Source organism: Schistocerca americana, unplaced genomic scaffold (genome assembly GCF_021461395.2).
Source record: "Schistocerca americana isolate TAMUIC-IGC-003095 unplaced genomic scaffold, iqSchAmer2.1 HiC_scaffold_119, whole genome shotgun sequence".
NCBI lineage: Eukaryota > Metazoa > Arthropoda > Insecta > Orthoptera > Acrididae > Schistocerca > Schistocerca americana.
In genome coordinates, this window is record NW_025725253.1 from 225,023 (window position 1) to 251,893 (window position 26,871).

Sequence of the window (26,871 nt, forward strand, 5' to 3'; positions counted from 1 at the left end):
GCATTTTAATCTACTGTAATGACCATAAGGTGCGAAATTGCAGTAAATATCTCAGTTTGAGGGAGAATGTGCTAACCAAGTTCGCCAGGAAGTCTTTGAAAACGACAAAACAGTACGAATCGGCAGATGTGTTCTGAAATACGTCAGCGCCTGTTGTTGTGTAGCGGTGTACAATTCCTACTTCGATATGTAATTATAAATATATTCCTTAGTCGTCTCGTCTCGTCTCGTCATCTCCTGCAGACGTTTCTTGTGCTTGCGCTGTTATATGGGCCACGACCCGAGCGGCAGCGAGCGGCAGCCGAGCAAAGTCGGGACAAGTCGGGACGGGGACAGGGACAGGAATGGTGCGAATGCACTGCAAATTACGCAAACACCTCGTCTGAGGCGAGGCGAGGAAGCTCACATCGCCAGCAGTGGCGCCCTCCAACAACACTCTGCCACACCCCGCACAGGCCATACGCCGGTCGGCCGCGCGCCAACCCTCCTGCGCTGGACACCAGGGACAAGATGCGTCTTCCGCGAGTGTCGAAGGCTGCACGCGCCAAGCGGATGACAGGAGGTGCAACGAGAAGCTGCGCGTCTCACACACACGGCGGCGCGCCCGCTAATTCGGCAGTCGCTCTGCTGGCACGTCGGATTGCAGAAGGAAGTGCTTACAATTACAACTCTGTTCGTGTTTTATGTTGTAAAGGTGTTAGCTTGTAACGATGTAATGTTAATAAATAAATTTATAAATCTCACAAAAAAAAAAAAAAATACACGAAGCGCGTCCTTCCGGCTCATAAGTTTTGGAACTCAGGATTGCGTTCGCGCTAACGTGACGAATTGTCAATAAAAAAAAAATGCGGCTGCTTTCGACCGAAAAGTATGATTTTGTGTGTGTTGGGATAAGAACCGAATGCGAATTCTGCCATGCGCCTACATTATATGGGCGCCAACGGCCATACCATGTTGAGTACACCGGTTCTCGTCCGATCACCGAAGTTAAGCAACATCGGGCGTGGTTAGTACTTGGATGGGTGACCACCTGGGAACACCACGTGCTGTTGGCTCCCTTTCATTTACCTTTTTTTTTTTATACCGCCCTCTTTCCATACCACCGTTCTGTTGGGACAAAGATTCTTGCTTAAGCATTTTAATCTACTGTAATGACCATAAGGTGCGAAATTGCAGTAAATATCTCAGTTTGAGGGAGAATGTGCTAACCAAGTTCGCCAGGAAGTCTTTGAAAACGACAAAACAGTACGAATCGGCAGATGTGTTCTGAAATACGTCAGCGCCTGTTGTTGTGTAGCGGTGTACAATTCCTACTTCGATATGTAATTATAAATATATTCCTTAGTCGTCTCGTCTCGTCTCGTCATCTCCTGCAGACGTTTCTTGTGCTTGCGCTGTTATATGGGCCACGACCCGAGCGGCAGCGAGCCGCAGCCGAGCAAAGTCGGGACAAGTCGGGACGGGGACAGGGACAGGAATGGTGCGAATGCACTGCAAATTACGCAAACACCTCGTCTGAGGCGAGGCGAGGAAGCTCACATCGCCAGCAGTGGCGCCCTCCAACAACACTCTGCCACACCCCGCACAGGCCATACGCCGGTCGGCCGCGCGCCAACCCTCCTGCGCTGGACACCAGGGACAAGATGCGTCTTCCGCGAGTGTCGAAGGCTGCACGCGCCAAGCGGATGACAGGAGGTGCAACGAGAAGCTGCGCGTCTCACACACACGGCGGCGCGCCCGCTAATTCGGCAGTCGCTCTGCTGGCACGTCGGATTGCAGAAGGAAGTGCTTACAATTACAACTCTGTTCGTGTTTTATGTTGTAAAGGTGTTAGCTTGTAACGATGTAATGTTAATAAATAAATTTATAAATCTCACAAAAAAAAAAAAAATACACGAAGCGCGTCCTTCCGGCTCATAAGTTTTGGAACTCAGGATTGCGTTCGCGCTAACGTGACGAATTGTCAATAAAAAAAAAATGCGGCTGCTTTCGACCGAAAAGTATGATTTTGTGTGTGTTGGGATAAGAACCGAATGCGAATTCTGCCATGCGCCTACATTATATGGGCGCCAACGGCCATACCATGTTGAGTACACCGGTTCTCGTCCGATCACCGAAGTTAAGCAACATCGGGCGTGGTTAGTACTTGGATGGGTGACCACCTGGGAACACCACGTGCTGTTGGCTCCCTTTCATTTACCTTTTTTTTTTTATACCGCCCTCTTTCCATACCACCGTTCTGTTGGGACAAAGATTCTTGCTTAAGCATTTTAATCTACTGTAATGACCATAAGGTGCGAAATTGCAGTAAATATCTCAGTTTGAGGGAGAATGTGCTAACCAAGTTCGCCAGGAAGTCTTTGAAAACGACAAAACAGTACGAATCGGCAGATGTGTTCTGAAATACGTCAGCGCCTGTTGTTGTGTAGCGGTGTACAATTCCTACTTCGATATGTAATTATAAATATATTCCTTAGTCGTCTCGTCTCGTCTCGTCATCTCCTGCAGACGTTTCTTGTGCTTGCGCTGTTATATGGGCCACGACCCGAGCGGCAGCGAGCGGCAGCCGAGCAAAGTCGGGACAAGTCGGGACGGGGACAGGGACAGGAATGGTGCGAATGCACTGCAAATTACGCAAACACCTCGTCTGAGGCGAGGCGAGGAAGCTCACATCGCCAGCAGTGGCGCCCTCCAACAACACTCTGCCACACCCCGCACAGGCCATACGCCGGTCGGCCGCGCGCCAACCCTCCTGCGCTGGACACCAGGGACAAGATGCGTCTTCCGCGAGTGTCGAAGGCTGCACGCGCCAAGCGGATGACAGGAGGTGCAACGAGAAGCTGCGCGTCTCACACACACGGCGGCGCGCCCGCTAATTCGGCAGTCGCTCTGCTGGCACGTCGGATTGCAGAAGGAAGTGCTTACAATTACAACTCTGTTCGTGTTTTATGTTGTAAAGGTGTTAGCTTGTAACGATGTAATGTTAATAAATAAATTTATAAATCTCACAAAAAAAAAAAAAATACACGAAGCGCGTCCTTCCGGCTCATAAGTTTTGGAACTCAGGATTGCGTTCGCGCTAACGTGACGAATTGTCAATAAAAAAAAAAATGCGGCTGCTTTCGACCGAAAAGTATGATTTTGTGTGTGTTGGGATAAGAACCGAATGCGAATTCTGCCATGCGCCTACATTATATGGGCGCCAACGGCCATACCATGTTGAGTACACCGGTTCTCGTCCGATCACCGAAGTTAAGCAACATCGGGCGTGGTTAGTACTTGGATGGGTGACCACCTGGGAACACCACGTGCTGTTGGCTCCCTTTCATTTACCTTTTTTTTTTTATACCGCCCTCTTTCCATACCACCGTTCTGTTGGGACAAAGATTCTTGCTTAAGCATTTTAATCTACTGTAATGACCATAAGGTGCGAAATTGCAGTAAATATCTCAGTTTGAGGGAGAATGTGCTAACCAAGTTCGCCAGGAAGTCTTTGAAAACGACAAAACAGTACGAATCGGCAGATGTGTTCTGAAATACGTCAGCGCCTGTTGTTGTGTAGCGGTGTACAATTCCTACTTCGATATGTAATTATAAATATATTCCTTAGTCGTCTCGTCTCGTCTCGTCATCTCCTGCAGACGTTTCTTGTGCTTGCGCTGTTATATGGGCCACGACCCGAGCGGCAGCGAGCGGCAGCCGAGCAAAGTCGGGACAAGTCGGGACGGGGACAGGGACAGGAATGGTGCGAATGCACTGCAAATTACGCAAACACCTCGTCTGAGGCGAGGCGAGGAAGCTCACATCGCCAGCAGTGGCGCCCTCCAACAACACTCTGCCACACCCCGCACAGGCCATACGCCGGTCGGCCGCGCGCCAACCCTCCTGCGCTGGACACCAGGGACAAGATGCGTCTTCCGCGAGTGTCGAAGGCTGCACGCGCCAAGCGGATGACAGGAGGTGCAACGAGAAGCTGCGCGTCTCACACACACGGCGGCGCGCCCGCTAATTCGGCAGTCGCTCTGCTGGCACGTCGGATTGCAGAAGGAAGTGCTTACAATTACAACTCTGTTCGTGTTTTATGTTGTAAAGGTGTTAGCTTGTAACGATGTAATGTTAATAAATAAATTTATAAATCTCACAAAAAAAAAAAAAAATACACGAAGCGCGTCCTTCCGGCTCATAAGTTTTGGAACTCAGGATTGCGTTCGCGCTAACGTGACGAATTGTCAATAAAAAAAAAATGCGGCTGCTTTCGACCGAAAAGTATGATTTTGTGTGTGTTGGGATAAGAACCGAATGCGAATTCTGCCATGCGCCTACATTATATGGGCGCCAACGGCCATACCATGTTGAGTACACCGGTTCTCGTCCGATCACCGAAGTTAAGCAACATCGGGCGTGGTTAGTACTTGGATGGGTGACCACCTGGGAACACCACGTGCTGTTGGCTCCCTTTCATTTACCTTTTTTTTTTTATACCGCCCTCTTTCCATACCACCGTTCTGTTGGGACAAAGATTCTTGCTTAAGCATTTTAATCTACTGTAATGACCATAAGGTGCGAAATTGCAGTAAATATCTCAGTTTGAGGGAGAATGTGCTAACCAAGTTCGCCAGGAAGTCTTTGAAAACGACAAAACAGTACGAATCGGCAGATGTGTTCTGAAATACGTCAGCGCCTGTTGTTGTGTAGCGGTGTACAATTCCTACTTCGATATGTAATTATAAATATATTCCTTAGTCGTCTCGTCTCGTCTCGTCATCTCCTGCAGACGTTTCTTGTGCTTGCGCTGTTATATGGGCCACGACCCGAGCGGCAGCGAGCGGCAGCCGAGCAAAGTCGGGACAAGTCGGGACGGGGACAGGGACAGGAATGGTGCGAATGCACTGCAAATTACGCAAACACCTCGTCTGAGGCGAGGCGAGGAAGCTCACATCGCCAGCAGTGGCGCCCTCCAACAACACTCTGCCACACCCCGCACAGGCCATACGCCGGTCGGCCGCGCGCCAACCCTCCTGCGCTGGACACCAGGGACAAGATGCGTCTTCCGCGAGTGTCGAAGGCTGCACGCGCCAAGCGGATGACAGGAGGTGCAACGAGAAGCTGCGCGTCTCACACACACGGCGGCGCGCCCGCTAATTCGGCAGTCGCTCTGCTGGCACGTCGGATTGCAGAAGGAAGTGCTTACAATTACAACTCTGTTCGTGTTTTATGTTGTAAAGGTGTTAGCTTGTAACGATGTAATGTTAATAAATAAATTTATAAATCTCACAAAAAAAAAAAAAATACACGAAGCGCGTCCTTCCGGCTCATAAGTTTTGGAACTCAGGATTGCGTTCGCGCTAACGTGACGAATTGTCAATAAAAAAAAAAATGCGGCTGCTTTCGACCGAAAAGTATGATTTTGTGTGTGTTGGGATAAGAACCGAATGCGAATTCTGCCATGCGCCTACATTATATGGGCGCCAACGGCCATACCATGTTGAGTACACCGGTTCTCGTCCGATCACCGAAGTTAAGCAACATCGGGCGTGGTTAGTACTTGGATGGGTGACCACCTGGGAACACCACGTGCTGTTGGCTCCCTTTCATTTACCTTTTTTTTTTTATACCGCCCTCTTTCCATACCACCGTTCTGTTGGGACAAAGATTCTTGCTTAAGCATTTTAATCTACTGTAATGACCATAAGGTGCGAAATTGCAGTAAATATCTCAGTTTGAGGGAGAATGTGCTAACCAAGTTCGCCAGGAAGTCTTTGAAAACGACAAAACAGTACGAATCGGCAGATGTGTTCTGAAATACGTCAGCGCCTGTTGTTGTGTAGCGGTGTACAATTCCTACTTCGATATGTAATTATAAATATATTCCTTAGTCGTCTCGTCTCGTCTCGTCATCTCCTGCAGACGTTTCTTGTGCTTGCGCTGTTATATGGGCCACGACCCGAGCGGCAGCGAGCGGCAGCCGAGCAAAGTCGGGACAAGTCGGGACGGGGACAGGGACAGGAATGGTGCGAATGCACTGCAAATTACGCAAACACCTCGTCTGAGGCGAGGCGAGGAAGCTCACATCGCCAGCAGTGGCGCCCTCCAACAACACTCTGCCACACCCCGCACAGGCCATACGCCGGTCGGCCGCGCGCCAACCCTCCTGCGCTGGACACCAGGGACAAGATGCGTCTTCCGCGAGTGTCGAAGGCTGCACGCGCCAAGCGGATGACAGGAGGTGCAACGAGAAGCTGCGCGTCTCACACACACGGCGGCGCGCCCGCTAATTCGGCAGTCGCTCTGCTGGCACGTCGGATTGCAGAAGGAAGTGCTTACAATTACAACTCTGTTCGTGTTTTATGTTGTAAAGGTGTTAGCTTGTAACGATGTAATGTTAATAAATAAATTTATAAATCTCACAAAAAAAAAAAAAATACACGAAGCGCGTCCTTCCGGCTCATAAGTTTTGGAACTCAGGATTGCGTTCGCGCTAACGTGACGAATTGTCAATAAAAAAAAAATGCGGCTGCTTTCGACCGAAAAGTATGATTTTGTGTGTGTTGGGATAAGAACCGAATGCGAATTCTGCCATGCGCCTACATTATATGGGCGCCAACGGCCATACCATGTTGAGTACACCGGTTCTCGTCCGATCACCGAAGTTAAGCAACATCGGGCGTGGTTAGTACTTGGATGGGTGACCACCTGGGAACACCACGTGCTGTTGGCTCCCTTTCATTTACCTTTTTTTTTTTATACCGCCCTCTTTCCATACCACCGTTCTGTTGGGACAAAGATTCTTGCTTAAGCATTTTAATCTACTGTAATGACCATAAGGTGCGAAATTGCAGTAAATATCTCAGTTTGAGGGAGAATGTGCTAACCAAGTTCGCCAGGAAGTCTTTGAAAACGACAAAACAGTACGAATCGGCAGATGTGTTCTGAAATACGTCAGCGCCTGTTGTTGTGTAGCGGTGTACAATTCCTACTTCGATATGTAATTATAAATATATTCCTTAGTCGTCTCGTCTCGTCTCGTCATCTCCTGCAGACGTTTCTTGTGCTTGCGCTGTTATATGGGCCACGACCCGAGCGGCAGCGAGCGGCAGCCGAGCAAAGTCGGGACAAGTCGGGACGGGGACAGGGACAGGAATGGTGCGAATGCACTGCAAATTACGCAAACACCTCGTCTGAGGCGAGGCGAGGAAGCTCACATCGCCAGCAGTGGCGCCCTCCAACAACACTCTGCCACACCCCGCACAGGCCATACGCCGGTCGGCAGCGCGCCAGCCAACACCTCGGTGCCTGGCGTGCTGTGTTTACCTCGTGCGACTGGGCCGGCGGCACCTCGCGTGTCGTCTGCTCCCTCTTCCTTGTTGCTTTCTTTCTTTCTATTGAACTGTAAGTAATGGATATCGTTTACGATGAAAGTGAAGAGCGACAGAATAATATTCAGTGCGAGTTTGATCGTTCCGTAGAAAAACCTTCGGCTTTCGAGATCCATCGTTGGTTACTTGAGGACTTGATGTTGTCTACTACTGATGTGCTCGGTATTCAGTTCGATACGTTTTTAAATTCTGTGTTCTTGAAACTGAAATCTCCCGATCTGTGTGATGCTGTTGTCTCTGTTAATGACGGTGTTCGTAGATTTCGACACCTTAACGGCAATATTAGTAATGTCACTGTGTCTCATGCTGGTTTTGGTCTTCGACAAATCCGCATATTTAACCTCCCGTTTGAAATTCGCAACGACACTATTTCTCGTCACTTGCGGCCTTATGGCACTGTTCTATCTGTAGTGAAAGAGAAATGGTCGTCTGCGTACATATTTCAAGTCGAGAACGGTGTGCGCAGTGTTAAGATGGTGGTCAGGCAGCATATTCCGTCTTTTATTTTGGTAAACGGCCACCGTGCGTTTGTCACGTACAGTGGCCAGCCACAGACTTGTTCATTTTGTAACGGTGTCGGACATTATCGGCAGGATTGTCCGAAGCGCAAACGGCCTGTTCAGCTACCACTTGAGGCCAATTTGCAAGGAGCTAGTTTTGCTTCCGTCGCCGCTACGGTCTTGGGTTCCGCCCCCCCCGCGCCCGCGCGGCGTGAGGCAGATGTTAATCTTGCTGCCGCCGCGGAAGCGATGGATGTGTCTGCTGATGCTACTGTCTCTGATCTTGCGACTACCGGGCAGGAATCTTTGTCCGCGGCTTCGGAAAACGTGCCTGCTGCTCTTCAACCGGTTGTGGGTGCTGTTGTGTCGGAGGCTGTCTCTGACTCCGTGCCGCAATCGGTAACCGATGTCGTTCCGTGCCCTATTTCGGACCCTGTTGCACCTATTGTGTCGCAGTTGGCACCCTCTCCTTCTGTGCCTGCACCCGTCGTTGTACCCTCTGATGTTTCTGGGCCTAATCCTGTTGCGGAATCACGCCATGTTTTTGTGGAACCAAAACCGCAACGGGATGAAGCTCGTTCTCGGAGTTCCAGTAGGCAACGCTTCCGCAGTGTCAGTAGCTCCCCTTCTTACGACGGGGGTTACACGCGGCGTGACCGTAGTCCGTCCCCGGTAGGGCGCTCCCCCGCCTCTTCTTGGGCGTCGCAACGCCGTGCCGCGCGGCGCGACCTCGACGTGGAGCTCCGGCCGCCTCAGGCTTCCGGCTCCGGGCGTCAGCCGCCGCGCAAACAGCAACAACAACAGTCGCCGCGGGCCTCCTCTCGCCACGCGCAGTCAGCTGATCTGAGCGATGCGGCGCAGCAACGTGACGTTGCTGTTCGCCATCTGCGGACTGTGTTAAGTCAACCAGCCTCTGCAGACGTGCCTGTTTTAGCGCCCGACGCTGTCTCGGCTGTGACTGCGGCACCTATGTCGACGAAACGGAAGGCTGAGGATGTCCACCGACGTCGCGCTGGTCCTTCTATCCACGACCGCGTGTCGGTGCCTCCCTCCGACGTGCAGATGCCCGTCAGGGATCCTGTGTCGGTCGCTTCTGCCGTGCCAGCTACTGCCACCCTGCCACCCCTCTCCCCCTTCGAGCCTTCGGAGTGGGCGGAGGATGTTGTGGAGGGTGCGGAGACATAGTGTGTGTCCTGTGTGCCCCCTCCTCTGTCGTGCACCTGCACATTCCGTGTTTTCTGTGTGTTTTTACTTTTGTGTCTCTTTTAACTGTGTGAGTCTATGACTTACGATTTTAGCCAGTGGAATGTTGTCACTATTAATCTTAACAAGTTGTGCCACCCGTGCAAGTTACTGGCTTTTCAGGCCTTTTTACGTGATCACCACTGCCATGTTGTCTTTTTACAAGAGGTGACGCGCGATGCACTTGTCTTTTTACACGATTTTAGTGACTTTATTGTTGTTGACAATGTTTTACCGGATTCCAATGCAGGAACTGCCATTTTAGTCCGTTCTGACCTTGCTATTTCCGACGTTGCTATTTTACCAAATGGTCGTGCTGTTAGTTGCACTATACTGGGCGTTGTCTTTGTTAACGTTTATGCCCCGTCTGGGAACGATAAGCCGGCGAGGGCTGTTTTTTATGGGCAGGAATTGTGTGCACTGCTACACCGGAATGTGGATGCTTTAGTTGTCGGCGGCGATTTTAATTGCGTTTTAGATGTTGTCGATCAGGTGCCTCGTCCTAACCTTTGTCGCGAGCTCGGCGACTTGATTCGCAGTTTTCGGCTCGTTGATACGTGGCGTGTTTTAAACCCTGATGTTACCCACTATACTCATTTTTATCCCACGGGGCACAGCCGCCTGGACAGAATTTACATTTCTGTCTCGCTTTCTGCCCGTATTTGCCGCACGGAAATGTTTCCCGTGCTGTTTTCTGATCATTCCGGTTACCTTTGTCAGCTTTTATTGCCTCGTTTTTGTGTTCCCAGACGACAGAATCTGTGGAAATTTAATTGTGTTTTATTGACCGACGACCATTTTGTCCGGTGTTTTACCAATCTGTGGCATAAATTACTCGGGACTCGGCGAGGTGACTGTAGTGTGCTGGAGTGGTGGGTCGGGGAGGCCAAGCCAGTGATAAGGCAGTTTTTAATGGATTTTAGCCGCGAGGCGGCTCGTTGGCGTCGCGCTACGGCCCGCTTCCATCAGGCGTGTTTACAAGACCTCGCGCTGCGCGTGACGTCACAGCCTGCCTTGCTGCCCGCTTTTCAGCAATTTCAGCTGAAGCTTCTCGCTGATTTGCGTGCTGTCAGTAATGGTGTCGTCGTGCGCAGCCAGCCTGCGGGGGTTGTGGCTGGCGAACCTTTGTCGCTTTACCATCTGACCAGGGAACGACGGAGGCGTGCCCGTCTGCACATCAGTACCTGGAAAAAGTGCGACGGTGGGCGGACTACTGTCCAGTCCGACATTGAGCGGGATGTTTTTAATCATTTTAGTTCCCTTTTCCGTGCGCTGGATGTTGACTGTGATGCGCTGCGGGATTTTTTACAAGTTATACCTCATGTTTTAACTCGTGCGGATAGGACGCATTTAAATGCTGCTTATGTACCTGACGACCTGTACGACGCTATCCGACGAAGCCCTAAGTGTAAATCGCCTGGTCCCGACGGCATTCCTTCTGAATTTTATTTGAAGTTTTATGATCTTTTTCGTGATGTTTTTGTGGCTCTTTTAAATGAAATACGGGATGGTGCTGTTATCCCTGCTGCGTTTGAGGAGGGGGTAGTGACCTTAGTACCTAAATCGAATGCGACGCCCTGTATTGACGCTGTTCGGCCGATCACCTTACTTACCGCCGATTTTAAGATTGTGACGCGCTGTGTGGTTCAACGTCTTAAAGTTGTTTTACCGTCGGTTCTCAGTGACAGTCAATCATGTGCGGTGTCGGGTCGAAACATTTTTGACGCCGTTCTCGCATATCGCGACTGTATCGGCTTTGTTAAAAGTGCGCGCCTGCCGACAGCTGCCATCTTATTGATTGACTTCAAAAATGCTTTCGACCGCATTAGCCATGTTTACCTCCGCCAGGTTCTTGTGCGGATGGGATTCGGCCTTAAGTTTACGACTGTGGTAAAGCATCTTTTACAGAATGCGACGTCACGAGTTAGTGTCAACGGCCGCTTGACGCCGGCTTTCCGTGTTGAGCGCTCGGTGCGGCAGGGGTGTCCCCTTTCGATGGCCCTTTTTTCTGTAGCCTTAGATCCGTTGCTGCGGATTATCGGCCGCGAATGCCGCGGCATTCAGGTCGGGGCGGATCGCCTCGTTTGTAAGGCATACGCCGACGACCTTGGTGTTTTCCTTGGCCATTCCGATGACGTTGACACTTTATATGGCGCACTGCAACGCTTTGAAAAAGCCACGGGTGCCATTGTCAACCCTGCTAAGACTGTTTGTTTGCCTCTTACACCCCGCGCAAGGTCCTTACAGCGGAACTGGTTCTGCGTCCGCGAACAGCAAAAAGTCCTGGGCGTGCTTTTTTCTTCTCACCCACAACGGATGGAGGCGCTTAATTGGCGGTCCACGCTGCACAAGGTGCGTGCCGTTGCCAAGATCTATGCGGCTCGCACGTTGGCGCTTCGTGATAAGGTGGCCTTGATCAATACTACCATTCTGGCCAGGGCGTGGTATCTCGCACAGGTCCTTCCATTGCCTCGGCAATTGGAACGTGCCCTCAAGCAGGCGGTGTATTGGTTTTTATGGCGAGGTGACATTTTTAAAGTCTCGTATGCCACTTGTTCTCTCAGCCCGACAGATGGTGGTTTGGGTCTAGTAGATCTACGCGCGAAGTGCTCTGCTCTGTTTTGGAAACGGACCACTGTTGTTATGGAAAAGGCCCCGAACGGTACCACTGCGGCGGTCTTCAATCTGTATCGTCCTCCATCTGCGGCGGCGCCGGTGAATGTCTCGCACATTCCCTTTTTTCTTAATTATGTGCGTCGCTACTATATGGAAAACAGCTACTTGGAGCTCTGTGACGTTCCCAGCCTTCGAGTCAGCGACGTCGCTTCTGCTTTCCGTGGGTCTACTGTGCGTTGTAAGTGGGAGTATCGGCTACCGTGGTATAACTGGGTCACGGTATGGAAAAATCTTGCCAGCAATGTTCTTCCTCCCTCTGTACACGCAGTGTGGTACAAGGTTGTGCATCGTACCTTCCCTACGAATGCGAAGCTCCACTCCATTAATCTCATCTCGTCTGGAGCTTGTGACCTGTGTGCTGTGGAGGATACGCTTGAACACCGTTTCGTGTGTGGCCATTTTTGCAGTGTTTGGCATACCGCCCGAGATATGGTTCGCCTTATCAATCGGGTGGATACGCGCTCTGTTTTGCCGACAGACGTCTTAATCCCTCAGTGCGCCGCCTACCCGAATACTAAGAAGAATGCCACGGTGTGGCTCCTGGGTCATACCGTTTTTGCAATGTTTTCCCTGAAATTGACAACCGAATTTGACTTTCTTACATACTTATGGACTCAGCATGAACAAACTGCAGCCATGCCTGGCTATCGTGCAAATTTCGCGAATTTTTTGCAGGTTGCCCTTGCTCATGCTTTTACTCGGATGTCGATGGCTACTTAACATGGTTTGATGATTTGGTATACTCTTCTACTTTGACCGCTCGTGTTGTGTTTTCCAGGAACGTACAATTATTGAAATTTGTGTAATCAGAGGTACTCTACTTTTTATTCTTTGTGTTCCTTTTCATTTCCGGTATGGTTTACCTTCTCCTTGATTTTGATTATTTTTATGCTGTGGACATCGGCAATTTCTTTTTGCAGAACTTTCTCATGTAGGTCTCCCAAGTGGCGGCAGTACTATCTTTTAGTCTTTTCCTGTATTCCCGCGCAGTGCCTTTAATTTCCTTCTTTTAGTTTCACTTCTCCACTTGTTGGACTTTACTCCTCTGCTTTACTGGTGTGGAACTTTCCCAGTAATAGTACACCTGAGGAAGTGGCTTCTTTTTCTAGTTTTGTGTTTTATATTTTTCTATACTGGACTCTTGTTTTTCTGGTGGATTACTTGTCTCCATTTAGAAGATTTTTTGGATTATGGTTTTTTCTTTGCACCTGTCGCTTTTTCCCGACGGACGTCGACATTCCCGACGATGCTAACGGGGGATACGTTTTCTTTTTCGTCTGTTCGTCGTGGGACATGGAGTCGACAGTACCATTATAGCTCATGAAGCTCGCCAATGGAAGGCGTTTTGTGGAGAGCGACAAGGCCGGGCTATAAGGGGAGATGGGAGGCCCGATAAAAACAAAAAAAAAAAAAAACGTGCTGTTGGCTCCCTTTCATTTACCTTTTTTTTTTTATACCGCCCTCTTTAAAAAAAAAACAAAAAAAAAAAAAAAAAAAAAACGTGCTGTTGGCTCCCTTTCATTTACTTTTTTTTTTTTTTTTTATACCGCCTTCTTTCCATACCACCGTTCAAAAAAAAAAAAAAAAAAAAAAAAAAAACGTGCTGTTGGCTCCCTTTCATTTACTTTTTTTTTTATACCGCCCTCTTTCCATACCACCGTTAAAAAAAAAAAAAAAAAAAACGTGCTGTTGGCTCCCTTTCATTTACTTTTTTTTTTATACCGCCCTCTTTCCATACCACCGTTCTGTTGTGACAAAGATAAAACAAAAAAAAAAAACGTGCTGTTGGCTCCCTTTCATTTACCTTTTTTTTTTTTATACCGCCCTCTTTCCATACCACCGTTCTGTTGGGACAAAGATTCTTGCTTAAGCATTTTAATCTACTGTAATGACCATAAGGTGCGAAATTGCAGTAAATATCTCAGTTTGAGGGAGAATGTGCTAACCAAGTTCGCCAGGAAGTCTTTGAAAACGACAAAACAGTACGAATCGGCAGATGTGTTCTGAAATACGTCAGCGCCTGTTGTTGTGTAGCGGTGTACAATTCCTACTTCGATATGTAATTATAAATATATTCCTTAGTCGTCTCGTCTCGTCTCGTCATCTCCTGCAGACGTTTCTTGTGCTTGCGCTGTTATATGGGCCACGACCCGAGCGGCAGCGAGCGGCAGCCGAGCAAAGTCGGGACAAGTCGGGACGGGGACAGGGACAGGAATGGTGCGAATGCACTGCAAATTACGCAAACACCTCGTCTGAGGCGAGGCGAGGAAGCTCACATCGCCAGCAGTGGCGCCCTCCAACAACACTCTGCCACACCCCGCACAGGCCATACGCCGGTCGGCCGCGCGCCAACCCTCCTGCGCTGGACACCAGGGACAAGATGCGTCTTCCGCGAGTGTCGAAGGCTGCACGCGCCAAGCGGATGACAGGAGGTGCAACGAGAAGCTGCGCGTCTCACACACACGGCGGCGCGCCCGCTAATTCGGCAGTCGCTCTGCTGGCACGTCGGATTGCAGAAGGAAGTGCTTACAATTACAACTCTGTTCGTGTTTTATGTTGTAAAGGTGTTAGCTTGTAACGATGTAATGTTAATAAATAAATTTATAAATCTCACAAAAAAAAAAAAAATACACGAAGCGCGTCCTTCCGGCTCATAAGTTTTGGAACTCAGGATTGCGTTCGCGCTAACGTGACGAATTGTCAATAAAAAAAAAATGCGGCTGCTTTCGACCGAAAAGTATGATTTTGTGTGTGTTGGGATAAGAACCGAATGCGAATTCTGCCATGCGCCTACATTATATGGGCGCCAACGGCCATACCATGTTGAGTACACCGGTTCTCGTCCGATCACCGAAGTTAAGCAACATCGGGCGTGGTTAGTACTTGGATGGGTGACCACCTGGGAACACCACGTGCTGTTGGCTCCCTTTCATTTACCTTTTTTTTTTTATACCGCCCTCTTTCCATACCACCGTTCTGTTGGGACAAAGATTCTTGCTTAAGCATTTTAATCTACTGTAATGACCATAAGGTGCGAAATTGCAGTAAATATCTCAGTTTGAGGGAGAATGTGCTAACCAAGTTCGCCAGGAAGTCTTTGAAAACGACAAAACAGTACGAATCGGCAGATGTGTTCTGAAATACGTCAGCGCCTGTTGTTGTGTAGCGGTGTACAATTCCTACTTCGATATGTAATTATAAATATATTCCTTAGTCGTCTCGTCTCGTCTCGTCATCTCCTGCAGACGTTTCTTGTGCTTGCGCTGTTATATGGGCCACGACCCGAGCGGCAGCGAGCGGCAGCCGAGCAAAGTCGGGACAAGTCGGGACGGGGACAGGGACAGGAACGGTGCGAATGCACTGCAAATTACGCAAACACCTCGTCTGAGGCGAGGCGAGGAAGCTCACATCGCCAGCAGTGGCGCCCTCCAACAACACTCTGCCACACCCCGCACAGGCCATACGCCGGTCGGCCGCGCGCCAACCCTCCTGCGCTGGACACCAGGGACAAGATGCGTCTTCCGCGAGTGTCGAAGGCTGCACGCGCCAAGCGGATGACAGGAGGTGCAACGAGAAGCTGCGCGTCTCACACACACGGCGGCGCGCCCGCTAATTCGGCAGTCGCTCTGCTGGCACGTCGGATTGCAGAAGGAAGTGCTTACAATTACAACTCTGTTCGTGTTTTATGTTGTAAAGGTGTTAGCTTGTAACGATGTAATGTTAATAAATAAATTTATAAATCTCACAAAAAAAAAAAAAATACACGAAGCGCGTCCTTCCGGCTCATAAGTTTTGGAACTCAGGATTGCGTTCGCGCTAACGTGACGAATTGTCAATAAAAAAAAAATGCGGCTGCTTTCGACCGAAAAGTATGATTTTGTGTGTGTTGGGATAAGAACCGAATGCGAATTCTGCCATGCGCCTACATTATATGGGCGCCAACGGCCATACCATGTTGAGTACACCGGTTCTCGTCCGATCACCGAAGTTAAGCAACATCGGGCGTGGTTAGTACTTGGATGGGTGACCACCTGGGAACACCACGTGCTGTTGGCTCCCTTTCATTTACCTTTTTTTTTTTATACCGCCCTCTTTCCATACCACCGTTCTGTTGGGACAAAGATTCTTGCTTAAGCATTTTAATCTACTGTAATGACCATAAGGTGCGAAATTGCAGTAAATATCTCAGTTTGAGGGAGAATGTGCTAACCAAGTTCGCCAGGAAGTCTTTGAAAACGACAAAACAGTACGAATCGGCAGATGTGTTCTGAAATACGTCAGCGCCTGTTGTTGTGTAGCGGTGTACAATTCCTACTTCGATATGTAATTATAAATATATTCCTTAGTCGTCTCGTCTCGTCTCGTCATCTCCTGCAGACGTTTCTTGTGCTTGCGCTGTTATATGGGCCACGACCCGAGCGGCAGCGAGCGGCAGCCGAGCAAAGTCGGGACAAGTCGGGACGGGGACAGGGACAGGAATGGTGCGAATGCACTGCAAATTACGCAAACACCTCGTCTGAGGCGAGGCGAGGAAGCTCACATCGCCAGCAGTGGCGCCCTCCAACAACACTCTGCCACACCCCGCACAGGCCATACGCCGGTCGGCCGCGCGCCAACCCTCCTGCGCTGGACACCAGGGACAAGATGCGTCTTCCGCGAGTGTCGAAGGCTGCACGCGCCAAGCGGATGACAGGAGGTGCAACGAGAAGCTGCGCGTCTCACACACACGGCGGCGCGCCCGCTAATTCGGCAGTCGCTCTGCTGGCACGTCGGATTGCAGAAGGAAGTGCTTACAATTACAACTCTGTTCGTGTTTTATGTTGTAAAGGTGTTAGCTTGTAACGATGTAATGTTAATAAATAAATTTATAAATCTCACAAAAAAAAAAAAATACACGAAGCGCGTCCTTCCGGCTCATAAGTTTTGGAACTCAGGATTGCGTTCGCGCTAACGTGACGAATTGTCAATAAAAAAAAAATGCGGCTGCTTTCGACCGAAAAGTATGATTTTGTGTGTGTTGGGATAAGAACCGAATGCGAATTCTGCCATGCGCCTACATTATATGGGCGCCAACGGCCATACCATGTTGAGTACACCGGTTCTCGTCCGATCACCGAAGTTAAGCAACATCGGGCGTGGTTAGTACTTGGATGGGTGACCACCTGGGAACACCACGTGCTGTTGGCTCCCTTTCATTTACCTTTTTTTTTTTATACCGCCCTCTTTCCATACCACCGTTCTGTTGGGACAAAGATTCTTGCTTAAGCATTTTAATCTACTGTAATGACCATAAGGTGCGAAATTGCAGTAAATATCTCAGTTTGAGGGAGAATGTGCTAACCAAGTTCGCCAGGAAGTCTTTGAAAACGACAAAACAGTACGAATCGGCAGATGTGTTCTGAAATACGTCAGCGCCTGTTGTTGTGTAGCGGTGTACAATTCCTACTTCGATATGTAATTATAAATATATTCCTTAGTCGTCTCGTCTCGTCTCGTCATCTCCTGCAGACGTTTCTTGTGCTTGCGCTGTTATATGGGCCACGACCCGAGCGGCAGCGAGCGGCAGCCGAGCAAAGTCGGGACAAGTCGGGACGGGGACAGGGACAGGAATGGTGCGAATGCACTGCAAATTACGCAAACACCTCGTCTGAGGCGAGGCGAGGAAGCTCACATCGCCAGCAGTGGCGCCCTCCAACAACACTCTGCCACACCCCGCACAGGCCATACGCCGGTCGGCCGCGCGCCAGCCAACACCTCGGTGCCTGGCGTGCTGTGTTTACCTCGTGCGACTGGGCCGGCGGCACCTCGCGTGTCGTCTGCTCCCTCTTCCTTGTTGCTTTCTTTCTTTCTATTGAACTGTAAGTAATGGATATCGTTTACGATGAAAGTGAAGAGCGACAGAATAATATTCAGTGCGAGTTTGATCGTTCCGTAGAGAAACCTTCGGCTTTCGAGATCCATCGTTGGTTGCTTGAGGACTTGATGTTGTCTACTACTGATGTGCTCGGTATTCAGTTCGATACGTTTTTAAATTCTGTGTTCTTGAAACTGAAATCTCCCGATCTGTGTGATGCTGTTGTCTCTGTTAATGACGGTGTTCGTAGATTTCGACACCTTAACGGAAATATTAGTAATGTCACTGTGTCTCATGCTGGTTTTGGTCTTCGACAAATCCGCATATTTAACCTCCCGTTTGAAATTCGCAACGACACTATTTCTCGTCACTTGCGGCCTTATGGCACTGTTCTATCTGTAGTGAAAGAGAAATGGTCGTCTGCGTACATATTTCAAGTCGAGAACGGTGTGCGCAGTGTTAAGATGGTGGTCAGGCAGCATATTCCGTCTTTTATTTTGGTAAACGGCCACCGTGCGTTTGTCACGTACAGTGGCCAGCCACAGACTTGCTCATTTTGTAACGGTGTCGGACATTATCGGCAGGATTGTCCGAAGCGCAAACGGCCTGTTCAGCTACCACTTGAGGCCAATTTGCAAGGAGCTAGTTTTGCTTCCGTCGCCGCTACGGTCTTGGGTTCCGCCCCCCCCGCGCCCGCGCGGCGTGCGGCAGATGTTAATCTTGCTGCCGCCGCGGAAGCGATGGATGTGTCTGCTGATGCTACTGTCTCTGATCTTGCGACTACCGGCCAGGAACCTTTGTCCGCGGCTTCGGAAAACGTGCCTGCTGCTCTTCAACCGGTTGTGGGTGCTGTTGTGTCGGAGGCTGTCTCTGACTCCGTGCCGCAATCGGTAACCGATGTTGTTCCGTGCCCTATTTCGGACCCTGTTGCACCTATTGTGTCGCAGTTGGCACCCTCTCCTTCTGTGCCTGCACCCGTCGTTGTACCCTCTGATGTTTCTGAGCCTAATTTTGTTGCGGAATCACGCCATGTTTTTGTGGAACCGAAACCGCAACGGGATGAAGCTCGTTCTCGGAGTTCCAGTAGGCAACGCTTCCGCAGTGTCAGTAGCTCCCCTTCTTACGACGGGGGTTACACGCGGCGTGACCGTAGTCCGTCCCCGGTAGGGCGCTCCCCCGCCTCTTCTTGGGCGTCGCAACGCCGTGCCGCGCGGCGCGACCTCGACGTGGAGCTCCGGCCGCCTCAGGCTTCCGGCTCCGGGCGTCAGCCGCCGCGCAAACAGCAACAACAACAGTCGCCGCGGGCCTCCTCTCGCCACGCGCAGTCAGCTGATCTGAGCGATGCGGCGCAGCAACGTGACGTTGCTGTTCGCCATCTGCGGACTGTGTTAAGTCAACCAGCCTCTGCAGACGTGCCTGTTTTAGCGCCCGACACTGTCTCGGCTGTGACTGCGGCACCTATGTCGACGAAACGGAAGGCTGAGGATGTCCACCGACGTCGCGCTGGTCCTTCTATCCACGACCGCGTGTCGGTGCCTCCCTCCGACGTGCAGATGCCCGTCAGGGATCCTGTGTCGGTCGCTTCTGCCGTGCCAGCTACTGCCACCCTGCCACCCCTCTCCCCCTTCGAGCCTTCGGAGTGGGCGGAGGTTGTTGTGGAGGGTGCGGAGATATAGTGTGTGTCCTGTGTGCCCCCTCCTCTGTCGTGAACCTGCACATTCCGTGTTTTCTGTGTGTTTTTACTTTTGTGTGTCTTTTAACTGTGTGAGTCTATGACTTACGATTTTAGCCAGTGGAATGTTGTCACTATTAATCTTAACAAGTTGTGCCACCCGTGCAAGTTACTGGCTTTTCAGGCCTTTTTACGTGATCACCACTGCCATGTTGTCTTTTTACAAGAGGTGACGCGCGATGCACTTGTCTTTTTACACGATTTTAGTGACTTTATTGTTGTTGACAATGTTTTACCGGATTCCAATGCAGGAACTGCCATTTTAGTCCGTTCTGATCTTGCTATTTCCGACGTTGCTATTTTACCAAATGGTCGTGCTGTTAGTTGCACTATACTGGGCGTTGTCTTTGTTAACGTTTATGCCCCGTCTGGGAACGATAAGCCGGCGAGGGCTGTTTTTTATGGGCAGGAATTGTGTGCACTGCTACACCGGAATGTGGATGCTTTAGTTGTCGGCGGCGATTTTAATTGCGTTTTAGATGTTGTCGATCAGGTGCCTCGTCCTAACATTTGTCGCGAGCTCGGCGACTTGATTCGCAGTTTTCGGCTCGTTGATACGTGGCGTGTTTTAAACCCTGATGTTACCCACTATACTCATTTTTATCCCACGGGGCACAGCCGCCTGGACAGAATTTACATTTCTGCCTCGCTTTCTGCCCGTATTTGCCGCACGGAAATGTTTCCCGTGCTGTTTTCTGATCATTCCGGTTACCTTTGTCAGCTTTTATTGCCTCGTTTTTGTGTTCCCAGACGACAGAATCTGTGGAAATTTAATTGTGCTTTATTGACCGACGACCATTTTGTCCGGTGTTTTACCAATCTGTGGCATAAATTACTCGGGACTCGGCGAGGTGACTGTAGTGTGCTGGAGTGGTGGGTCGGGGAGGCCAAGCCAGTGATAAGGCAGTTTTTAATTGATTTTAGCCGCGAGGCGGCTCGTTGGCGTCGCGCTACGGCCCGCTTCCATCAGGCGTGTTTACAAGACCTCGCGCTGCGCGTGACGTCACAGCCTGCCTTGCTGCCCGCTTTTAAGCAATTTCAGCTTAAGCTTCTCGCTGATTTGCGTGCTGTCAGTAATGGTGTCGTCGTGCGCAGCCAGCCTGCGGGGGTTGTGGATGGCGAACCTTTGTCGCTTTACCATCTGACCAGGGAACGACGGAGGCGTGCCCGTCTGCACATCAGTACCTGGAAAAAGTGCGACGGTGGACGGACTACTGTCCAGTCCGACATCGAGCGGGATATTTTTAATCATTTTAGCTCCCTTTTCCGTGCGCTGGATGTTGACTGTGATGCGTTGCGGGATTTTTTACAAGTTATACCTCATGTTTTAACTCGTGCGGATAGGACGCATTTAAATGCTGCTTATGTACCTGACGACCTGTACGACGCTATCCGACGAAGCCCTAAGTGTAAATCGCCTGGTCCCGACGGCATTCCTTCTGAATTTTATTTGAAGTTTTATGATCTTTTTCGTGATGTTTTTGTGGCTCTTTTAAATGAAATACGGGATGGTGCTGTTATCCCTGCTGCGTTTGAGGAGGGGGTAGTGACCTTAGTACCTAAATCGAATGCGACGCCCTGTATTGACGCTGTTCGGCCGATCACCTTACTTAACGCCGATTTTAAGATTGTGACGCGCTGTGTGGTTCAACGTCTTAAAGTTGTTTTACCGTCGGTTCTCAGTGACAGTCAATCATGTGCGGTGCCGGGTCGAAACATTTTTGACGCCGTTCTCGCATATCGCGACTGTATCGGCTTTGTTAAAAGTGCGCGCCTGCCGACTGCTGCCATCTTATTGATTGACTTCAAAAATGCTTTCGACCGCATTAGCCATGTATACCTCCGCCAGGTTCTTGTGCGGATGGGATTCGGCCTTAAGTTTACGACTGTGGTAAAGCATCTTTTACAGAATGCGACGTCACGAGTTAGTGTCAACGGCCGCTTGACGCCGGCTTTCCGTGTTGAGCGCTCGGTGCGGCAGGGGTGTCCCCTTTCGATGGCCCTTTTTTCTGTAGCCTTAGATCCGTTGCTGCGGATTATCGGCCGCGAATGCCGCGGCATTCAGGTCGGGGCGGACCGCCTCGTTTGTAAGGCATACGCCGACGACCTTGGTGTTTTCCTTGGCCATTCCGATGACGTTGACACTTTATATGGCGCACTGCAACGCTTTGAAAAAGCCACGGGTGCCATAGTCAACCCTGCTAAGACTGTTTGTTTGCCTCTTACACCCCGCGCAAGGTCCTTACAGAGGAACTGGTTCTGCGTCCGCGAACAACAAAAAGTCCTGGGCGTGCTGTTTTCTTCTCACCCACAACGGATGGAGGCGCTTAATTGGCGGTCCACGCTGCACAAGGTGCGTGCCGTTGCCAAGATCTATGCGGCTCGCACGTTGGCGCTTCGTGATAAGGTGGCCTTGATCAATACTACCATTCTGGCCAGGGCGTGGTATCTCGCACAGGTCCTTCCATTGCCTCGGCAATTGGAACGTGCCCTCAAGCAGGCGGTGTATTGGTTTTTATGGCGAGGTGACATTTTTAAAGTCTCGTATGCCACTTGTTCTCTCAGCCCGACAGATGGTGGTTTGGGTCTAGTAGATCTACGCGCGAAGTGCTCTGCTCTGTTTTGGAAACGGACCACTGTTGTTATGGAAAAGGCCCCGAACGGTACCACTGCGGCGGTCTTCAATCTGTATCGTCCTCCATCTGCGGCGGCGCCGGTGAATGTCTCGCACATTCCCTTTTTTCTTAATTATGTGCGTCGCTACTATATGGAAAACAGCTACTTGGAGCTCTGTGACGTTCCCAGCCTTCGAGTCAGCGACGTCGCTTCTGCTTTCCGTGGGTCTACTGTGCGTTGTAAGTGGGAGTATCGGCTACCGTGGTATAACTGGGTCACGGTATGGAAAAATCTTGCCAGCAATGTTCTTCCTCCCTCTGTACACGCAGTGTGGTACAAGGTTGTCCATCGTACCTTCCCTACGAATGCGAAGCTCCACTCCATTAATCTCATCTCGTCTGGAGCTTGTGACCTGTGTGCTGTGGAGGATACGCTTGAACACCGTTTCGTGTGTGGCCATTTTTGCAGTGTTTGGCATACCGCCCGAGATATGGTTCGCCTTATCAATCGGGTGGATACGCGCTCTGTTTTGCCGACAGACGTCTTAATCCCTCAGTGCGCCGCCTACCCGAATACTAAGAAGAATGCCACGGTGTGGCTCCTGGGTCATGCCGTTTTTGCAATGTTTTCCCTGAAATTGACAACCGAATTTGACTTTCTTACATACTTATGGACTCAGCATGAACAAACTGCAGCCATGCCTGGCTATCGTGCTAATTTCGCGAATTTTTTGCAGGTTGCCCTTGCTCATGCTTTTACTCGGATGTCGATGGCTACTTAACATGGTTTGATGATTTGGTATACTCTTCTACTTTGACCGCTCGTGTTGTGTTTTCCAGGAACGTACAATTATTGACATTTGTGTAATCAGAGGTACTCTACTTTTTATTCTTTGTGTTCCTTTTCATTTCCGGTATGGTTTACCTTCTCCTTGATTTTGATTATTTTTATGCTGTGGACATCGGCAATTTCTTTTTGCAGAACTTTCTCATGTAGGTCTCCCAAGTGGCGGCAGTACTATCTTTTAGTCTTTTCCTGTATTACCGCGCAGTGCCTTTAATTTCCTTCTCTTAGTTTCACTTCTCCACTTGTTGGACTTTACTCCTATGCTTTACTGGTGTGGAACTTTCCCAGTAATAGTACACCTGAGGAAGTGGCTTCTTTTTCTAGTTTTGTGTTTTATATTTTTCTCTACTGGACTCTTGTTTTTCTGGTGGATTACTTGTCTCCATTTAGAAGATTTTTTGGATTATGGTTTTTTCTTTGCACCTGTCGCTTTTTCCCGACGGACGTCGACATTCTCAAGGATGCTAACGGGGGATCCGTTTTCTTTTTCGTCTGTTCGTCGTGGGACATGGAGTCGACAGTACCATTATAGCACATGAAAAAAAAAAAAAAAAAAAAAAAAAAAAAAAAAAAAAAAAAAAAAAAAAAATAAAACAAAAAAAAAAAAAAAAAAAAAAAAAAAAACGTGCTGTTGGCTACCTTTCATTTACTTTTCTTTTTTATACCGCCTTCTTTCCATACCACCGTTCTGTTGTGTTTAAGATTCTTGCTTAAGCATTTTAATCTACTGTAAAAAAATAAAAAAAAAAAAAAACAAAAAAAAAGAAAAAAAAAAAAAAAAGAAAAAAAAAAAAAAAAACAAAAAAAAAAGAAAAAAAAAAAAAAAAAAAAAAAAACGTGCTGTTGGCTCCCTTTCATTTACCTTTTTTTTTTTTATACCGCCCTCTTTCCATACCACCGTTCTGTTGGGACAAAGATTCTTGCTTAAGCATTTTAATCTACTGTAATGACCATAAGGTGCGAAATTGCAGTAAATATCTCAGTTTGAGGGAGAATGTGCTAACCAAGTTCGCCAGGAAGTCTTTGAAAACGACAAAACAGTACGAATCGGCAGATGTGTTCTGAAATACGTCAGCGCCTGTTGTTGTGTAGCGGTGTACAATTCCTACTTCGATATGTAATTATAAATATATTCCTTAGTCGTCTCGTCTCGTCTCGTCATCTCCTGCAGACGTTTCTTGTGCTTGCGCTGTTATATGGGCCACGACCCGAGCGGCAGCGAGCGGCAGCCGAGCAAAGTCGGGACAAGTCGGGACGGGGACAGGGACAGGAATGGTGCGAATGCACTGCAAATTACGCAAACACCTCGTCTGAGGCGAGGCGAGGAAGCTCACATCGCCAGCAGTGGCGCCCTCCAACAACACTCTGCCACACCCCGCACAGGCCATACGCCGGTCGGCCGCGCGCCAACCCTCCTGCGCTGGACACCAGGGACAAGATGCGTCTTCCGCGAGTGTCGAAGGCTGCACGCGCCAAGCGGATGACAGGAGGTGCAACGAGAAGCTGCGCGTCTCACACACACGGCGGCGCGCCCGCTAATTCGGCAGTCGCTCTGCTGGCACGTCGGATTGCAGAAGGAAGTGCTTACAATTACAACTCTGTTCGTGTTTTATGTTGTAAAGGTGTTAGCTTGTAACGATGTAATGTTAATAAATAAATTTATAAATCTCACAAAAAAAAAAAAATACACGAAGCGCGTCCTTCCGGCTCATAAGTTTTGGAACTCAGGATTGCGTTCGCGCTAACGTGACGAATTGTCAATAAAAAAAAAATGCGGCTGCTTTCGACCGAAAAGTATGATTTTGTGTGTGTTGGGATAAGAACCGAATGCGAATTCTGCCATGCGCCTACATTATATGGGCGCCAACGGCCATACCATGTTGAGTACACCGGTTCTCGTCCGATCACCGAAGTTAAGCAACATCGGGCGTGGTTAGTACTTGGATGGGTGACCACCTGGGAACACCACGTGCTGTTGGCTCCCTTTCATTTACCTTTTTTTTTTTATACCGCCCTCTTTCCATACCACCGTTCTGTTGGGACAAAGATTCTTGCTTAAGCATTTTAATCTACTGTAATGACCATAAGGTGCGAAATTGCAGTAAATATCTCAGTTTGAGGGAGAATGTGCTAACCAAGTTCGCCAGGAAGTCTTTGAAAACGACAAAACAGTACGAATCGGCAGATGTGTTCTGAAATACGTCAGCGCCTGTTGTTGTGTAGCGGTGTACAATTCCTACTTCGATATGTAATTATAAATATATTCCTTAGTCGTCTCGTCTCGTCTCGTCATCTCCTGCAGACGTTTCTTGTGCTTGCGCTGTTATATGGGCCACGACCCGAGCGGCAGCGAGCCGCAGCCGAGCAAAGTCGGGACAAGTCGGGACGGGGACAGGGACAGGAATGGTGCGAATGCACTGCAAATTACGCAAACACCTCGTCTGAGGCGAGGCGAGGAAGCTCACATCGCCAGCAGTGGCGCCCTCCAACAACACTCTGCCACACCCCGCACAGGCCATACGCCGGTCGGCCGCGCGCCAACCCTCCTGCGCTGGACACCAGGGACAAGATGCGTCTTCCGCGAGTGTCGAAGGCTGCACGCGCCAAGCGGATGACAGGAGGTGCAACGAGAAGCTGCGCGTCTCACACACACGGCGGCGCGCCCGCTAATTCGGCAGTCGCTCTGCTGGCACGTCGGATTGCAGAAGGAAGTGCTTACAATTACAACTCTGTTCGTGTTTTATGTTGTAAAGGTGTTAGCTTGTAACGATGTAATGTTAATAAATAAATTTATAAATCTCACAAAAAAAAAAAAATACACGAAGCGCGTCCTTCCGGCTCATAAGTTTTGGAACTCAGGATTGCGTTCGCGCTAACGTGACGAATTGTCAATAAAAAAAAAATGCGGCTGCTTTCGACCGAAAAGTATGATTTTGTGTGTGTTGGGATAAGAACCGAATGCGAATTCTGCCATGCGCCTACATTATATGGGCGCCAACGGCCATACCATGTTGAGTACACCGGTTCTCGTCCGATCACCGAAGTTAAGCAACATCGGGCGTGGTTAGTACTTGGATGGGTGACCACCTGGGAACACCACGTGCTGTTGGCTCCCTTTCATTTACCTTTTTTTTTTTATACCGCCCTCTTTCCATACCACCGTTCTGTTGGGACAAAGATTCTTGCTTAAGCATTTTAATCTACTGTAATGACCATAAGGTGCGAAATTGCAGTAAATATCTCAGTTTGAGGGAGAATGTGCTAACCAAGTTCGCCAGGAAGTCTTTGAAAACGACAAAACAGTACGAATCGGCAGATGTGTTCTGAAATACGTCAGCGCCTGTTGTTGTGTAGCGGTGTACAATTCCTACTTCGATATGTAATTATAAATATATTCCTTAGTCGTCTCGTCTCGTCTCGTCATCTCCTGCAGACGTTTCTTGTGCTTGCGCTGTTATATGGGCCACGACCCGAGCGGCAGCGAGCCGCAGCCGAGCAAAGTCGGGACAAGTCGGGACGGGGACAGGGACAGGAATGGTGCGAATGCACTGCAAATTACGCAAACACCTCGTCTGAGGCGAGGCGAGGAAGCTCACATCGCCAGCAGTGGCGCCCTCCAACAACACTCTGCCACACCCCGCACAGGCCATACGCCGGTCGGCCGCGCGCCAACCCTCCTGCGCTGGACACCAGGGACAAGATGCGTCTTCCGCGAGTGTCGAAGGCTGCACGCGCCAAGCGGATGACAGGAGGTGCAACGAGAAGCTGCGCGTCTCACACACACGGCGGCGCGCCCGCTAATTCGGCAGTCGCTCTGCTGGCACGTCGGATTGCAGAAGGAAGTGCTTACAATTACAACTCTGTTCGTGTTTTATGTTGTAAAGGTGTTAGCTTGTAACGATGTAATGTTAATAAATAAATTTATAAATCTCACAAAAAAAAAAAAAATACACGAAGCGCGTCCTTCCGGCTCATAAGTTTTGGAACTCAGGATTGCGTTCGCGCTAACGTGACGAATTGTCAATAAAA

General features: G+C 49.5%; 11 non-coding genes across 11 annotated transcripts; all 11 read left to right on the forward strand.

Annotated features, from left to right (window-relative positions):
* Nucleotides 1–936: 936 nt before the first annotated feature.
* LOC124562960 lies at nt 937–1,055 on the forward strand. Its single transcript, XR_006969762.1, has one exon. It is a non-coding gene; the product is annotated as a 5S ribosomal RNA (ribosomal RNA).
* Nucleotides 1,056–2,068: 1,013 nt separating this feature from the next.
* LOC124562961 lies at nt 2,069–2,187 on the forward strand. Its single transcript, XR_006969763.1, has one exon. It is a non-coding gene; the product is annotated as a 5S ribosomal RNA (ribosomal RNA).
* A 1,014-nt stretch (nt 2,188–3,201) lies between these two features.
* LOC124562962 lies at nt 3,202–3,320 on the forward strand. Its single transcript, XR_006969764.1, has one exon. It is a non-coding gene; the product is annotated as a 5S ribosomal RNA (ribosomal RNA).
* A 1,014-nt stretch (nt 3,321–4,334) lies between these two features.
* LOC124562963 lies at nt 4,335–4,453 on the forward strand. Its single transcript, XR_006969765.1, has one exon. It is a non-coding gene; the product is annotated as a 5S ribosomal RNA (ribosomal RNA).
* A 1,014-nt stretch (nt 4,454–5,467) lies between these two features.
* On the forward strand, nt 5,468–5,586 carry LOC124562966. Its single transcript, XR_006969767.1, has one exon. It is a non-coding gene; the product is annotated as a 5S ribosomal RNA (ribosomal RNA).
* Nucleotides 5,587–6,599: 1,013 nt separating this feature from the next.
* Nucleotides 6,600–6,718, forward strand: LOC124562967. The gene has a single exon (XR_006969768.1). It is a non-coding gene; the product is annotated as a 5S ribosomal RNA (ribosomal RNA).
* Nucleotides 6,719–14,599: 7,881 nt separating this feature from the next.
* On the forward strand, nt 14,600–14,718 carry LOC124562968. Its single transcript, XR_006969769.1, has one exon. It is a non-coding gene; the product is annotated as a 5S ribosomal RNA (ribosomal RNA).
* Nucleotides 14,719–15,731: 1,013 nt separating this feature from the next.
* LOC124562969 lies at nt 15,732–15,850 on the forward strand. The gene has a single exon (XR_006969770.1). It is a non-coding gene; the product is annotated as a 5S ribosomal RNA (ribosomal RNA).
* Nucleotides 15,851–16,862: 1,012 nt separating this feature from the next.
* On the forward strand, nt 16,863–16,981 carry LOC124562970. The gene has a single exon (XR_006969771.1). It is a non-coding gene; the product is annotated as a 5S ribosomal RNA (ribosomal RNA).
* Nucleotides 16,982–24,704: 7,723 nt separating this feature from the next.
* Nucleotides 24,705–24,823, forward strand: LOC124562971. The gene has a single exon (XR_006969772.1). It is a non-coding gene; the product is annotated as a 5S ribosomal RNA (ribosomal RNA).
* A 1,012-nt stretch (nt 24,824–25,835) lies between these two features.
* LOC124562972 lies at nt 25,836–25,954 on the forward strand. The gene has a single exon (XR_006969773.1). It is a non-coding gene; the product is annotated as a 5S ribosomal RNA (ribosomal RNA).
* Nucleotides 25,955–26,871: the final 917 nt, after the last annotated feature.